Source organism: Delphinapterus leucas, chromosome 6 (assembly GCF_059928025.1).
Source record: "Delphinapterus leucas isolate spDelLeu-1000000601 "Yukka" chromosome 6, BTC_Dleu_Yukka2, whole genome shotgun sequence".
In the NCBI taxonomy this organism is placed as follows: domain Eukaryota; kingdom Metazoa; phylum Chordata; class Mammalia; order Artiodactyla; family Monodontidae; genus Delphinapterus; species Delphinapterus leucas.
Window position 1 is genome coordinate 60,386,679 of NC_143134.1, and position 17,538 is coordinate 60,404,216.

General features: G+C 39.3%; 1 long non-coding RNA gene across 1 annotated transcript in view; it reads left to right on the forward strand.

The window, feature by feature from the left end:
• The window catches only part of LOC115803833 (uncharacterized), a 36,501-nt gene extending 19,379 nt beyond the window's left edge, over positions 1-17,122 (forward strand). The window contains exons 2-3 of the long non-coding RNA XR_016393557.1: positions 1,363-1,461; positions 5,340-17,122. This is a non-coding gene — a long non-coding RNA (uncharacterized LOC115803833). The remainder of the gene's footprint in view (positions 1-1,362; positions 1,462-5,339) is intronic.
• The last annotated feature ends 416 nt before the right edge of the window (positions 17,123-17,538 follow it).

Consider the following 17,538-nt stretch of genomic DNA (forward strand, 5'->3'; position numbering starts at 1 on the left):
TTAATATGTTATTTAAGTATTGTCTAGAGACTTCCTTGGTGGTGCAGTGGTTAAGAATCTGCCTGCCAATGCAGGGGACATGGGTTCAATCCCTGCTCCAGGAAGATCCCACACGCTGCGGAGTAAGTAAGCCCGTGCACCACAACTAGTGAGCCTGCACTCTAGAGCCCATGTGCCACAACTACTGAAGCCCATGAGCTACAGCTACCAAGCCCACGTGCCACAACTACTGAAGCCTGCGCGCCTAGAGCCCGTGCTCTGCAACAAGAGAAGCCACTGCAATGAGAAGCCTGCTCACCACAACGAAGAGTAGCCCCTGATCACCACAACTAGAGAAAGCCCGGGTGCAGCAACAAAGACCCAATGCAGCCATAAACAAATAAACAAATTTATTTTAAAAAATATATTGTCTAACACTGAGTCATCTCTGCAATTCTGAAACTACTTGATCATCACGTTCAAGTTTGTATTTATTGTATTTGTAATAACTGTTGGATTTGAGTTGCCATTTTTTCTTAAATTGAAGTGTAGTTGATTTACAATGCTGTGTTAGTTTCTGGTGTACAGCAAAGTGATTCAGTTATTCTTTTTCATATTCTTTTCCATTATGGTTTATTACAGGATATTGAATATAGTTCTTATGCTATACAATAGGACCTTGTTTATCTAGTCTATATATAATAGTTTGCATTTGCTAGTCCCAAACTCCCAGTCTATCCCTCTCCCACTTCCCCTCCCACTTGGCAACCACAAGTCTGTTCTCTATGTCTGTGAGTCTGTTTCTGTTTCATAGAGAAGTTCATTTGTGTCATATTTTAGATCTCACATATGCCTGATATCATATGGTATTTGTCTTTCTTGTTCTGACTTACTTCACTTAGGGTGGTGATCTCTAGGTCCATCCATGTAGCTGCCAATGGCATTATTTCATTCTTTTTTGTGGCTGAGTAATATTCCATTGTATACATGTACACATCTTCTTTATCCATTCATCTGTGGATGGACATTTAGGTTATTTCCATGTCTTGGCTATCGTGAATAGTACTGTTATGAACATAAGGGTTATGTATCTTTTTGAATTATAGTTTTGCCTGGATATATGCCCAGGAGTGGGATTGCTGGATGATATGACAACTCTATTTTGAGCTGCCATTTTTAAAAGTTTGTAATTATATTCATAAATGAGATTGGACTATAAGGTTTTTTAATGTTATCTTTTATATGTTTTAGTGTTAGCATTATATTGGATTTGTAAAATGAATTAGGGATCTTTTCATACTCATCTTTAAATACTATAAGAATAACCTTTCTTTGAAAGGTTGAAAAACTCAACTTTAAACTTCTATGCTTGATGTCTTTTAGGGAGGAAGAATTTGACTTGAAAAAACCACAAGGGCCCCTAAAAATAATTGTGGAAGAATTGGGGGAACCATATTGGAATTTGAATAATCACATGAAGGGGTAAGAAGAAGAGAAATAAACTTGCTACTGTTATTGGGATCTTTTTTTTCTTTAATCATAGAGAAAATATTTGCATTGAGAATTTGCTACAGTCAACAGAATCTTACTCTAGATATTCCAAGCAGAAAGGTATTTGTTATATTTAATGCAAGAGTTTACTGAATAATCTGAAAGACTGGAGAAGAAGGCTTTAGGTTGAGTGTAGTAAATAGTTAACATTGGTGGCCTGTAATGAACCATGCTTCTTGGTTGTCAAACCCTTGTGGAGACCCCGTCCCTTGAAACTAGAATGGCCTTGTATCTTATCGTGACTTATTTTAACCAAAAGAATGTAATGAGGTGACACTGTGCCAGTTCTGAGCCTAAGCTTTGGGAAGGCCTAGCAGCATTTGCTCTTATGCTCTGTCTATAAGAAGCCCAGCTACTCTGTGGGAGAAACCAGATGCAGAAACCACATGGAGAGTTGAGGGCACAAGACTAGATAGTGAAGACCTGAGGAACCCAACCAAATGTGAGAAACAAGGCCCCCTGTTTTCTGTGACCTATGTTGAGCTCTTCCAGCCAGCCTCTAGCAACCTGAGTTACCCAACGTGAGGCACCAGACGTGTAAGTTTCACTTACATCTTGGATGGACCAGCCTCCTGCAGGCACCACATGGAATAGATACGAACTTTGCCTCTGTGCCCTGTTCAAATTCCTGACCCACAGAATTATGAGAAATAATAACACAGTTGTTGTTTGAAGCTCCTAAGTTTTGAAGTAGTTTGTTACACAGCAATAAATAAACAGAAAATGCTCCCAAACCCCAAGGGAAAAAACCTTCCAAAACCAAATTGACCTGGTAAGAAAGTTTCCACCACCACCCATCTTGGAAACATTCTGCCTCCTGTCCTCTGCCAGACAAACAACTGCTTTCCACCCTACCCGTGTCCTCACCTCTGAAACAAAGTTTCATGCAAATGCTTGTGCCTGGTGCAACTTAGGTCACAAGTCCTAAGCCTCTCACAACGAACAGAGAGCCTGGGAAACATAAGTTTGGGGATTCTAATTTGAGAAAGGAGATTCTTACTACAAAAAGTTAACAAACTTTGAGGGAGCTGTTCAAGAGATTTTAAGCAGGCAAAAAATGTTTAAGTGTAAAGAATTGTCTTACAAAGCTAAAGTTTGATGGTCATATCCAAAGCTATTATTTCTATTTCTGTTGTAGTTTATTTTATTATTATTTTTTTATTTTTTATTTTTTTGCGGTACGCGGGCCTCTAACTGCTGCGGCCCCTCCCATTGCTTAGCACAGGCTCCGGATGCGCAGGCCCAGCGGCCATGGCCCATGGGCCCAGCCACTCTGCGGCCTATGGGATCTTCCCAGACTGGGGCACGAACCCGCGTTCCCTGCATCAGCAGGCAGACTCTCAACCACTGCGCCACCAGGGAAGCCCTATTTTATTATTTTTATCTCATAATTCATAGTGCATTTTTCTTATATTTTGCCCATACCACTACTACCTCTCACTTCAACTCCTAATAGATTAAGAGCAGCTTGAAGCAGCAGGCATAGGTCGTTCTGCAAAAAGGTACAAGTTTGGCTAAAGTTTTAAGGTCCTTTATAGGTTCCAGAACAACTTAACTTTTATTTTGCCTTCTGTGGGTGGTTTATTTTGTCTCTGGTTTTAGAAATCATCCCATGTTTGTACTCACTTCCATTTTTTCAGATTTATCAAGGTCTATTCTACATGCCAGAAAATTTACCCATTGTATGTGTACAATTACATTTGTTTGTTTTTTATAAATTTACAGATCTGGGCAACCATCATCATAATCCAGTTTTACAGCATTTTCATCACCAGAAGTTTCCCTCATGCCTGTTTCCAGTCCCTTCCCACTCCCACCCAAACTCCAGGAAACCACTGATGTTCCTTCTGTTTCTGTAGATTTGCCATTGATGGACATTTCATATAAATGAAAATATATAATATCACATCCATTTTTAAAAGAAAAAAGATTTATGTTTTTTACATAAGTAATATATGTTTGTTCTAAAAACTTCTGAAATACAGGTTAAAAAAAGAAGATAAATATAAAAACCAATTGTAACCCCAGTACCAGGAACTAACAGCAGTTAATATATCAGTATACATAAAAAAGAAAGAGTAAAGCCCAAAGTCTTTATTGTGGTCTACAAGTCCTGCATGATCTAGACTCTTTCAATGTCATCTAATGCCTTATTCCCACACCCCTCTTCACACTCCAGCCAAATAGGTTTTATTTCAGTTTTAGGAATATTCCAAGCTCTTTGCATATGCAATTCATCTTGCCTGGAATTCTTCCTTCATCCTTTGAATGATTAGCTCTTTCTCTTCCTTCAAGGGACTGTTTAAAACTCATCTCTAAGGACATCATCCCTCACTACCCTGCCTAAATTAGTCCCAGACTCACCCTCTTCTTCATATGTTTCCTTCATAACACTTGATTCAATCTGAAATTATTTTATTCAGTTGCCTGTTTGCCTTTTTGTTTGTCTCCTCCAATTGACTGTAAATTCCATGAAGGCAGAATGGCCATATCAATTATATTTAGTGTTGTATCCCTAGTACCTCTCCTCAAACAGGTAAGTATTAGTGGAATGAATGAGTTGAATACAGTTACATATTCTCTCCATGCCTTAGTTTTTTCATTAAAAATGGGGGGACAGCGGCTTCCCTGGTGGCGCAGTGGTTGAGAGTCCGCCTGCTGATGCAGGGGACATGGGTTCCTGATCCGGTGCGGGAAGATCCCACATGCCGCGGAGCGGCTGGGCCCGTGAGCCATGGCCACTGAGCCTGCGCGTCCGGAGCCTGTGCTCCGCAACGGGAGAGGCCACAGCAGTAGGAGGCCCGCGTACTGCAAAAAAAAAATAATAATAATAATAAAAAAATGGGGGTACAAATTGCACCTTCCTCATAGGATTTTTTTATAAGCATATAGTAAATTATTATTATTATATCATTATCATTATTTTAGAATCTTTGGGGAGGACTTTTTTGATTTCTTCATTCCCTTTGGACTTTTCAGTTTTCTTTCAGCTTTGCGATTTCCTTCCCTTGAAATGTCCTATTGCTTTGGGCTGTTTGATCCTATTCCCTTCAATGTAGCTGGTATAGTAAAAAGGCCTAGAGTCTTATCCTCCCACCATCTATCCTGTCTAGAAGACCAAGGAGAATTCAGAGTGGGGCCCAAGAGTAACAAGGCAGTGAGTGTGTAGATAGATGTCTGAAACCAATTGCTCTGTGCCTTTAAGAGAACGCCTTCCTTTTCCTTATCACTCTTTTTCTTGGCTTCATCTTCATGAGCCTCTTCTTAACTGTAGAGAAAAGTTTTCATGGCCCCAAGGAATGGCCAAGTTTGAGACGTGAGGCTATAGGGATTAAATATACGCTGTAAGATCACCTGAGATTCAACCCAGCGCAACAGATCCAAGGGTTACACCTATGGGATCAAAGACATGATGCCATAGCAAAGAAAAGCGTGCATTATCTGAGCTGTTCTCTACACATGTCTGTTCAGGATGTCTGGTGGCAGACTGTTAACCATGGTCAAGATCCTCCTGTTCACACTCTCTTTCTATCAGGGACATGACTAACACATAGAATATACTATTTTTTTCTAATTTCCTCTCTACCCCAATAACCCTACTCTCCTACTAGTAAGTTAGGACAAGAAGTGTTCATTTTAGGAAGAGGAAAGAGTTCTGGAGATGCAGAGTGGTGATGGTTGCACAACAATGTAAATTTACTTAATGCCAGTGAACTGTACACTTTAAAATGGTTAAAGTGGTAAAATTTATGTTACATGTTAACACACACAAAAAGAAGTGTTTTTCTTGTTTGTTTGTTTGTTTTCAGGTTTTTTTTGGCTGTGAGGCTTGCAGGATTTTCCCCGACCAGGGATTGAACCCGTGCCCCCTGCCATGGAAGCACAGAGTCCTAACCACTGGACGGCCAGGGATTGCCCAAGAAGTGTTATTCTAAATGTAGCTATGCTGGCTTTTGTTAGGTAACCCAAAACAGGAAGAAAAATCCCTTGAAAGATTTACGGCACTATATTGGTAGTGAGTTAGAAGAGCACATAAGGATAAAAATTCAGTACATCTCTTCCCCTTTTTTTGTTCTACTCTAACCAGGAGGCAAGAAGTAGGAGCGGGTAAAAGGGTACTGAATTGAACTTGAGAGGCCTGACCAATCTAAGCTGGACTGAAGAGACTAGACTGAATAAGAAGCTGAGTTTGCCCCCTTCACAACTAATTCTACGTCTTAATTTTCCCTTTACCTAAAATGTCAGTGAAGAAAACACATGACAGCCTCTCAGCATCGCTCCTGTGCAACATTTTTGACCATTTCCTCAGCCTTGCAGCTGTTTGGAAAACTGTACCTTAGGTATGTATAAATACACACTTGAACTTTATAATGAGCATGGTCATACTTCCTTTCTCGATCATATATACTAATGTGAAATTATAACTATAGACTAAGTAGTTTATGGTATTTAATTTTTATACAAAGAGGAAATGTATAACTGCATTTAGAAGATGAAATTTTATATATCTGCATAGTCCTCAAAAAAAGTATTCTGGCATTCAACAGTGATGATGTTGCATATGGTTAAAATGCTCTAAAACCTCTACCAGTGTATTGCTTACTCATGCTGTTAAACTACAAATGTTATGATGAGAAAAGTAAGCTCAACTAAATTCATGCAAAACTAAATAATTCTGAATCCCAGACGTCCATGTCTTTGAAACATTGCACAAAGGAAAACAATTTCTGAATAGAGTTAGTAGAAATAACATTATAGCCTAGCTTTCTAAGTTCTGCATTTATATTTTCACAGCCAGTTTCTTCTATCTTTATGTAGTTTAAAATTATTATCTTCCTTTACGAATATGTTTATATAGCTTTTCCCAACACTGTTTATTTAACATTGCTTAAATCCTGTGCTCTAAAACAACTAATTTTACTGTTCCTAGCTATACAGATGGTCCCCAACTTATGATGGTTCCACTTACAATTTTTGACTTTATGGTGGTGTGAAAGTGATCCAAATTCAATAGAAATGGTACTTCAGATTTTGAATTTTGATTTTTTTTTCCTGGGCTAGTAATATGTGCTTTGGATTTTCTCATGATGCTGGGCAGTGGTACCGAGCTTCTGATCACCAGGGTAAACAACCATTCTGTGACTATATAACCAGTCTATTTTTCATTTTCATTACAGTATTCAGTAGATTACATGAGACTTTCAACATTTTATTATAAAATAGGCTGTGTGTTAGATGACTTTGCACAACTGTAGGCTGATGTAAGTGTTCTGAGCATGCTTGAGGTAGACTAGGCTAAGCTACAATATTCAGTAGGTTATGTGTATTAAATGCATCTCTGACAGGATATTTTCAACTTACAATGGGTTTATCGGGATGTTGCCCCATCGTAAGTCAGACAGATCTGTAATATAAACACTGGGGCAATGTTATGAAGGTTTGGAAATCTTATACAAAGCTTCTTGATTGGAAAAGGTAAATAAAGAGCCCATAGGGAAGCAGAACCCAATTCTCTTCTCTGAACTCTGAGAGCTGTTTATTTGTTGCTCTATGGTGGTATTTTTTACTTCCTCTCTTGTTTTATAGATATTTTTGTACTTTGAGCTCCTATGGAGGCTAGGATGATATCTTAGACGTTCAATAAATATCTGCAGTTGAATATATATTAGTTAGTTAAAATAAAAACGGGCGAACTACATTCCCCAAAGATAAATTACTAGCTAGAAGTAATGGTTCATAAACATGTTAAGGCAGGAGAGGAGCTGGATATACTAGAGAAAGTTCAAGAATTATACCCAGAATGGAGAAATAGAAGAGGAATGCCAACATAAATTTAAGAACAAAGAGAAAAAAAAAAAAAAAAAGACTAGTAGAAGTTAAGAGACAAGACTGCCTGGGCAGCCTGTTATAGCCTAATTCCAAAGAAGGGACTCCTTTTCCCCTTGAGGAGATAGGTACGAGGGCAGAAGAAAACTATCTTGCACAGCGAGACCAATGGAACAACATATAATTTAAGAATCAAATTATTGGCTAGGACTAAAGGGACAGAATAAATGAATTTAGATACAGTCCCAGCCCTCCAGGCAACACAATTTTTTAAAATTAATTAATTAATTTATTTATTTTTGGCTGCGTTGGGTCTTCATTGCTGCATGCAGGCTTTCTCCAGTTGTGGCGAGCAGGGGCTACGCTTCGTTGCAGTGCGCGGGCTTCTCGCTGTGGTGGCCTCTCTTGTTGTAGAGCACGGGCTCTAGGCACGCAGGCTTCAGTAGGTGTGGCACACGGGCTTTGTTGCTCTGTGGCATGTGGTATCTTCCTGGACCAGTGCTCAAACCCGTGTCCCCTGCATTGGCAGGCAGATTCTTAACCACTGTGCCATCAGGGAAGTTCCAATTATTTTAATGCACTAGAGATTGAAGATTCAACCTCCATTTATGAAATTAACTTAGTCGTGGTGATTTGATTAAGCTAGTTTACATTTCCCCAAATCTCCTTCCCTGGAGGGTTCCAAATTAGAGTTGGCCAAAAGAAGAATTTGAGATAGATTTGGAAGGTGGAAGTGAAGCAGCAGCCATTACTCTGAAGTTCATTGTGGTTAGATGCAGGAAGAGGCAGATATAGAGGACCAGAAGGGTCTAGCTTGTCCTCACTTTCCTTCAGTCCACACCTGGATCTTCTTCCCAGCTCCTGACCCCATTGACCAACACTGGTCTCAGGCTCAACACCAGATGCTTGAGAGATGATCCACAGAGGTGGTAGGTGAATAGAGGCACAACTTCCCATAGATCTCCCCATAAGCCTTCCACATACAAGTCTATTTTGGCAGCTGGACTTGCTTGATTTCTCAGATTGACTTGCTGGTTACTGTCTCTCTAATCTTCCAGTATACCTCTTGGACCTTCACTTCTCCAGTTCTTCCCACAAGAATTTCTACTTGCTATTAATAAAGAAAAAGAGGGCTTCCCTGGTGGCGCAGTGGTTGAGAGTCCGCCTGCCGATGCAGGGGACACGGGTTCGTGCCCCGGTCTGGGAGGATCCCACATGCCGCGGAGCAGCTGGGCCCATGAGCCATGGCCGCTGGGCCTGCGCGTCCAGAGCCTGTGCTCCACAATGGCAGAGGCCACAACAGTGAGAGGCCTGCGTACCACACACACAAAAAAACAAAACAAACAAAAAAAAGAAAAAAGAAACTCTTGTCCTATATCTCGTAGTAGTTCTCCTTCCCTGACTGAAGAAGCTATTAATTTCAGAAGAAACTGAGCTCACTGAAAAATTCTGAAATAATTATGTTTGGTTTTAAACCCCCATTTAAGAACCCTATTTGTTGTTTGTAGCAGAGATATATGAAATTAGGAGGACCCTTACAGTCGTCTGGTATGAAGTACAAAATGACAAACTCTGATTAGATCTCTGATCTTAAATACCTTACAAACTAATTAGGGAGACATAAGATTTACCCAAATGGATTACACAGATACTTATGCATATGTACGTCAGACATCATTGTTTTGTTAATTGAATTCCTATTCACGACCCCTTTCTCACTTGTACTTTCCAGCCAGGAGTAGATATGAATTCTGTCCAATGAGACAAAATAAGTCTGCTGGGTGTGACTTTTGGGAGAGCTTCTGTTTTCTAACTAAAAACAGATGGACCTGGTTAGCCTATCCCTTCATCCTATGCCCTTTCTTCCTATCTAAAATTCAGATGTGGTTCCCAGACAGCAATCATCTGCTTATAAGTAGACCAGCCAATATAAGGAAAAGGTCAAGTGAATTGAAGACACATTGGTCCTAAAGTCATCCAGCTGCAGTGTCAGCATCTATCTCTTAACTTCTTTTGTATAAGCTACTATAACAGAGTTTCTGTCAACTAAGTCTGAAAGCATTTTAAAATCAGACAATATATTAATTTAAAAGTGAGTACTACAGAAAGTAGTAAATATGGGATTTTAGAATAGATGATGAGGCTAAAAATGAGACCTAAGAGGTATAACAAGGTTTGGACTTTCAAGAGAAGGAAAATGGTGAATAAGCAGAGAGTTATTGAAGGACATTTCTTAGGGAGACAATGGTGTGGAGAAAGGCACGGGGACAATCATATAATAAATAGTAGACAGCAAAGGAACTTTTCTATACTTCACTCAAACTGGTAGTATGTCAACAGAAGTAGTCTGTGATAAATTACGTACATATAATGTAATAACTAGAACAAAAACTAAAAAATTTATACAAAGAAATATACTCAAAAACACTATGGGTAAATCAAAATGGAATTGTAACAAAAGTTAAAAGAAACTACAGGAAGGTATAGAAAAGGAAACAAAGAGGACAAAAAACAAAAAATATGTAAAATGTCAGGATTAAGCCCTAACCTATCAATAGTTACATTAAATGTAAGTGATCTAAATACTGTAATTAAAAGACAGAGATTGGCAGCATGGATTAAAAAACATGACCCAACTATCTGCTGCCTATAAGAAACACACTTCAAATATAAAAACATGTTAGCAAAAGGCTGGAAAATTCATACCATGAAAACATTTATTAAAAGAAAGCAGGAATAGCTATATTAATATCAGATAAAGTAGACTTCTAAGCAAAAAAATAATAATAATAATACCAGAGACAGGAAGAATCATTAGACAATAATAAAAGGGTCTGGGACTTCCCTGGTGGTACAGTGGTTAAGACTCCATGCTCCCAATGCAGGGCACCTGGGTTTGATCCCTGGTCAGGAAACTAGATCCCACATGCATGCTTCAACTAACGAGCTTGCTGGCTGCAACTAGGACCCAGCACATCCAAATAAATTAATTAATTAATTTAATTTATATTTTTAAAAGTAATAATAAAAGGGTCCATCAATCAGGAAAACATAGCAATGCTAAATGTATAGTCACCAAACAACAGAGCTATAAACTATATGAAGCAGAAACTGATAGAACTGAAAAAAGAAAGAAAGAAAGCCACAACTATCATTGGAGACTTCATTTCTCTCTCAACAATTGTTAGGACAACTAGACAGAAAATAATGAAGTATATACAAGAACTCAACAATGCCATCAACCAGCAGGATATAATGGACATTTATTGAATATTCTACCTAACAAAAGCAGAATATACAGTCTTTTCAAGCACCCTTGGAACATATACAAGTTAGACCATATCCTGTACCATAAAACAATCCTCAAAAAATGTAAAAGAACTGAAATCATATGAAGTGTATTCTTTGTCCCTATTTACAGGTAACATAATTGTTTATGTAGAAAATCCATCGAAATCTATCACAATTTTTTTTTCCTAAAACTAATAAGTGAGTTCAGGAAGGTCTCAAAATATAGGATAAACATACAAAAATCAATTCTATATACCGGCAATGAACACATGGACAGTGAAATTAAAATTACAATAGCACCAAAAAATTAAATACTTAACTGTAAATCTAACAAACCATATATGGGGTTTGTAGGCTGAAAATGAAAAATGCTAATGAAAAAATTAAAGATGATCTAAGTTAGTGGAGAGACATACTGTGTTCATGGATTAGAAGACTCAACTTACTGAAGATATCAAATCTCCCCAAATTGATGTATAAATTTAACATAATTCTTATCAAATACCAGGAAGATTTTTAAATAGATATAGACAAGCTTATTCTAAAATTCTTATGGAAAAGCAAGAAACCAGAATTGCCAGAAAAAAAAACTTAAGAAACAAGAAGAAAGTAGAAGGAATCATTCTACCTGATTGTATGATTTATTATAGAGCATCAGTAATCATGACAGTGTGTTAGTATTTCAGTAATCAAGATTGTGGCTCAGACAGAAAGACACGATGATCAGTTAAACAAAATAGAAAAATAAGCCCACACTAGTATGGCAAAGTGATTTTCAACAGAGGTAAAAAGGCAATTCAATGAAACAAGGGTAGTTTCAGCAAAGGTGCTGGAAGATTTGGATATCCATAGACAAAAAAAAAAAAAAAAAAGAAAAGAAAAGCCTCAAACCTTACCCAAAAATTAACTCAAATGCATCATAGATTTAAATATAAGATGTTAAATTATAAAACTTTTACAAGAAAACACAGGAGAAAAATCTTGGGAACCTAAGGCTTGGTAAAGACACGACAGCAAAAGCATCATCCACAAAAGAAAAAAAGTTGATAAATAAAAAATTGATAAACCAAAATTAACAACTTTTAGTTGGTGAAAGATCTGGTAAAGTTGAAAAGACAAGCTACTGACTGGAAGAAAATATTTGCAAATCACATCTGACAAAGGATTCTTATCTGGAATATATAAAGAATGCTCAAAATTCAACAGTGAAAAAAGCAGTCCACTTAGAAAATGGGCAAAGGACATGAAGAGACATTTCACCAAACAGATAACACAGATGGTAAATAAGCACATGAAAAGATGCTTAATATCACTAATTATTAGAGAACTGGAAATTAAGACCATTGACCTATTAGAACAGTGAAAAGAAAAAATAGTGACAATTCCAAATGGTGGAAAAGGTGTGAAAAAACTAGATCTCTTATGCATTTATTATTGGTGGGAATATAAAATGATATAGCCACCCTGGAAAAGAGTTTCTTAAAAAACTAAGTATAGAGACTTCCCTGGTGGTCCAGTGGTTAAGACTCTGTGCTCCCAATGCAGGGGGCCCCAGTTCTATCCCTGGTCAGGGTTCTAGATCCTGCATGCTGCAACTAAAGATGCCACGTGCTGCAACTAAGACCTGGTGCAGCCAAATAAATAATATAAGTAAATAAATAAATATTTTAAAAACCCCAAAAAACTAAGTATGCAACTACTTATGACCCAGTAATTGCACTCCTGGGCATGTATCCCAGAGGAATTAAAACTTATACCTACATAAAAACTACACATGCATGTTCATAACAGTTTTATTTGTAATGGCCACTATCTGGAAAAGCCAAAATATCTTTCAATAGGTGAATGTCTAAAAAAAACTGTGTACATCTACACCATGGAATCTACTCAGATATAAAAAGCAATGCACCACTGATACATGGAACAATGTTTTGAATGGATTTCAAAAACATTAAGATGAATGGAAAAAGCCCATCTGAAAAGGCTACTTACTGTATGATTCCGTGTATATAATGGAATGAAATGACAAAATTCTTTCCAGCTGTTCTAATGACCATCCAGACTCATTGATGCTTCTCTTATCCTTTGTGTCTGAGAATGACTCTCCTCATTGATAAATCTAGTCACTACCTCACAAACTAGTACATCTTAGTTTTGCCCCTCTTAAGGACCAAAGTTCCAAATACTTTTGACTTCCAGAGAAAGCTAGGCTTAGACCAGATTTATGACATCTCTAACTGAACTAGCTCTTTGATTAATGTTCTTTATCTTCCCCATATTCTTGCTAACTTCCCCACCACGAGGCTTAAAATATCACATGTAAGGAAACAGTTCATACCATATGACCCAGCAATCCCACTACTGGGCATACACCCTGAGAAAACCACAATTCAAAAAGAGTCATGTACCACAATGTTCATTGCAGCTCTATTTACAATAGCCAGGACATGGAAGCAACCTAAGTGTCCATCGACAGATGAATGGACAAAGAAGATGTGGCACATATATACAATGGAATATTACTCAGCCATAAAAAGAAACAAAATTGAGTTATTTGTAGTGAGGTGGATGGACCTAGAGTCTGTCATACAGAGTGAAGTAAGTGAGAAAAAGAAAAACAAATACCGTATGCTAACACATATACATGGAATCTAAAAAAAAAAAGAAAGAAAAAATGGCTCTGACGAACCTAGCGGCAGGACAGGAATACAGACGCAGATGTAGAGGATGAACTTGATACGGGCAGGGGGAAAGGTCAGCTGGGACAAAGTGAGAGAGTAGCATTGATATATATACACTACTAAATGTAAAATAGATAGCTAGTGGGAAGCAGCTGCATCACACCGGGTGATCAGCTCAGTGCTTTGTGACCATCTAGAGGGGTGGGAGGGAGATGCAAAAGGGAGGGGATATGGGGATATATGTATACATATAGCTGATTCACTTTGTTATACAGCAGAAACTAACACAACATTGTAAAGCAATTATACTCCAATAAAGATGTTAAAAAAACCCCAACAGTTCAGTAATTGCTGCTCATACCAATAAGTTTAAGTTGTGTTACTAATACTGTGTATTAGTGTGGGGAATTATGCACATTATATGTAAAAGATGTGAAGGAAGGGATTATCATTGCTAAATTTGGGGGATAAGTATCAACTCTTACTTAGAATGATTTCCATTAAAATGGTTAGAATGAATGTATTTGTAGTCAATGAGAAATGTCAGTGCTTTTAAAGGGTTAGCCTTTAAGCACATGAAAATTTCACAAAGTCAAAACAAATTAAGTACTCTCAAGTGTCTTCGTATCTGCTTTCTCGGCTTAAAGGATAATGGAGACCCTATCAGAGTTTTTCACCTGACCCTTCTTCTCATTTATTTAACAAATATTTATTGAGACAAATTTTATTGAGTGCCTGCGAATGCCAGGCATTGATCACTAAGATAGTGCCTTCTTCTAAGTAGTTTAAAGACTAGTCAGAAAGATTGTAATTAAGAAATTATGTCACAGTGAGATGAGGTCAGAAGTCTTTCCAGAGGAGATTTTTGGGTTGAGTCCTCTAGGACTAGAAGGAGTTAAACAGAATGGTCTTGTGGTAGGACACGCTGTGAATGGGGTGGGGCAGAGGGAGGCGGTCAGGAAATTTGAAGCTGGGAATACTTTCAAGTGCAAAGACAGAAGGTGGAAGAGTGCTGGGCTGCTTTTACTTCCAGCATCTTTTTCTAATTACAGTGCTGCTGGCCCCCTGCTCCACCTAGAGGTGGTGTGGGATCACACAAAGGCGGGGACTTGAGAACAGACTTGGGGGACCGTTGCCTTGGCCGCTCGAGTAGATGTATGATTTGGGGCAAGTTGCTCAAATTCTGTGAGCCTGTTTTCTCATTTGTAAAATGGGGATAGTAACACCTGGATTAAATGAGAGACTGTAAGTCAAGCTCCTCCCTCAATTCATTTAGATCTCCTTTCCCCCTCCCCCTTGCTTCAGTTGTTTTGGAAATTGTATTTTCTCCTTACAACTCCCTTCATTGCTCCTCTAATCTCTATCTTGCTATACTTTTCCTGGCATCCCCACCAAGAAGGCTGACTGTGGGGGAGGGGTGCTTCGAGCTTGGCTGGAGAAGAGCACAAGCTCACAGTAGTTCTGAAAAGCTCTCCAAGGGACTCTGATGAGCCCAACACTCGCGCCTCCCTCTCCTCTCTCCTCTCCCCTCCCCCTCCGCTCTGGAACTGCTGCTCCCAGGGATCCTGGGCTTTTGTTCTCTAGAGGCTTAAACTACCACCTGTTTTGCTTTGACTTATTGTTTAAAGGGTATCGCCCATTGTCTACAGACTATCAAAAATAGAAACTGCCGAAACTTAAAGATAGCAAGAGCTAAGTTTGTACTTTCTTTCTTTTAAAATACTAACACTAAAACATCAATGCTTTTTCATTTTCCCTCTATTTCCATTCCTTTTCTGAGGACCTCCCCACTCCCAATAATTTTACATGTTGGTACCATCATTAAGCACTAATAAAAAGTTATCTTTTAACATTAATTATAATTTATCTATTAATATATATCTGTCTTCCCTACTTGATTTTGAGTTCCTATGGCCTGTAGTATCTTGTACAGCAGTAGTTTCTCAAACTTGAATATGCATAAGAATCATCTGGGGATCTTGTTAAAATGCAGATTCTGATTAGCAGTTCTGGCAAGGGGCTGCGTTTCTTCTAACAAGCTCCCAGGTGAAGCCCCTGGACCACACTTGGAGTTGCAAAGCCTTACTGGGTTTAGAACAAAGGACGTACACAAGAAATGGTTGCTGGATGATGCCTTGGTCTCTCCTACTCAGTGCTTGGAATTTTCTTCAATACATCTTTCTCCACTTTTCCTGTGCACTATTTATGACTAACTGACAATTATTCCTTTGTGTACTTAGCTGTGCCCTTCCTTCCCCTTTTCATAGTCAACAGTCTCATCCAGAAACCAGTCACTTAAGGAGTACAACAGTAATCTCCAGCCTCTTTCTACTGTCATCTACTTTGTAGCAAGCAAGAATAACTTTTTAAAGAATCATCTTTACCTTTGTTGCTCAGCAACCTATAGTAGCTCTCTAGTATACATCGTATCAAATTCAAATTCGCGATGAAAAGCTTCAAGACGTTTCTCCAACCCTTCCCTCTCGCTTGCTAGTCAATTTCTCTTTTTGCAGCACTTGGAACTCTTTGCATATTGCTGAGGTATGAGTCAGTCTCCTTGCAAGACGTTTTGCATTGTGAATGTCTTCTTTCATTCTTTTTAAAGGCCTATGTGTATCTCTTTCAAAAAATTATCAATTTTTATCTATTTAATGTTAAGCTTTGCTTGATTTATTTGTGAGTCCTTCGTTTAAAGGAGTATGAGCTACATACTATTATTTATTTTTATATTCTTTTTCTTTTTTCATATTTTTGTTCAGTTTTAAATGGGAAGTGTCTGTGCTTGCTGTTCATGGTTGTATCCCTAGCACATAAGAGTGCTTGACACACTAGGTACCTTGGGAGGGGACTCAGTGAAGGATGAAACACAATTTAAGATCAGCTTTTATTACTTTTCAAAATGCTTTCTTTGCTACATTTATTGGGAAACTGGGTGAACGTTAATGGTTAAATAAGACAATTCTGGTGATGTAATTCTGGTACAGTAAAAATATTAAAGGATCAGTTCACATCAGAAGGCTAGTAATAACTACCAACACATTAAAAAATGTACTGGCTACAGGATAAAAAAATAATTTTAGAAATCCCTTGAAGATTATTTTGAGAGATAAACATTTGAGGTTTAGCAGCACTTTACACTGTACTACCTACAAGCTACCATTCTACTAGGGAAATAAAATTTAGATGCATTTAAAATACAGTATGGGCCCAAACCCACATCCTATCGAAAAGGCTTATGCTTTCCTATCATTGTTTTCTATACTGCACGTTTTGCATTCGTCAGGACTGCATATTTCTTAATAGTTCTTGGTGCTTTAAATTTAAAAGAAAATAAGTGGGGCTTTCTCATATTACAGTTTCAAGGAAAAGGAGACTGCAGGGCCCCTTCAGCAAGGTTTAAGAGGCCTACAAGCTGCACACCCGTGCAACCGCCTCATGCTCCGATTTCATCTATGGGTTTTTGTACAGTTCTTTTTTGGATGGTGCAAACCGCGCAAGTGCAGCATTAAAAACCTCTCCACCCTGGGAAACGATGCAAGAACATGCAGCTTAGGCTGCCAGATTCTCTCCAACACACAGCCAAGGGCTGGAGGCCCGTATACCCGCCCCCAAACCCCGTCCACAACAATCGTTTCCTCCCTCCCCGCCTTTTACATACAGTACACATACAAATACACACACGCAGAGCAGCCAGCAGGGGCGGGCCGGGCCCGACCACTCCGCAAACCGCAGGGGGGAGCCACAGCGGGCCAAGCTGTTTGCTCCCCCTTCTTTGTTCCTTCTCACTCTTATCTCTCTCCATCAGGCTGCACCTGTTAGGAAAAAGCGAACTGGGGGATCTAGGATCTCCTGAAGTCCCGTTTCGAAGCCACATACCTTCGGCGGGTGTTGCGTTATCCCCCCTCCGTCGGCTAGGAGTTGGTCCCGCCCCAGTGCTAGCGGGCGCCGAGCGGGAGCCGCGCGGGAGCAGCGCAGCGACGGCGGCGGCAGCGGCGGCGCGGTTGCTTTTCGGAGACGTTGAGACGCCTCTGCGGCAGCTGGTGGCGCAGGTGGCTTGCGTGGACGCGGGCAGAGGCGGCCGGCCCGCCACCGCAGCCTCAGCGCCCGCGGCCCCGGCAGGTGAGCGGGCGGCGGGGACTCGCCCCGCCCCCCCCCTCCGGTGGCCTCACTCCTGGCTGTAGCGGGGAAGTGGCCGCGGCCCGCCCAGGAG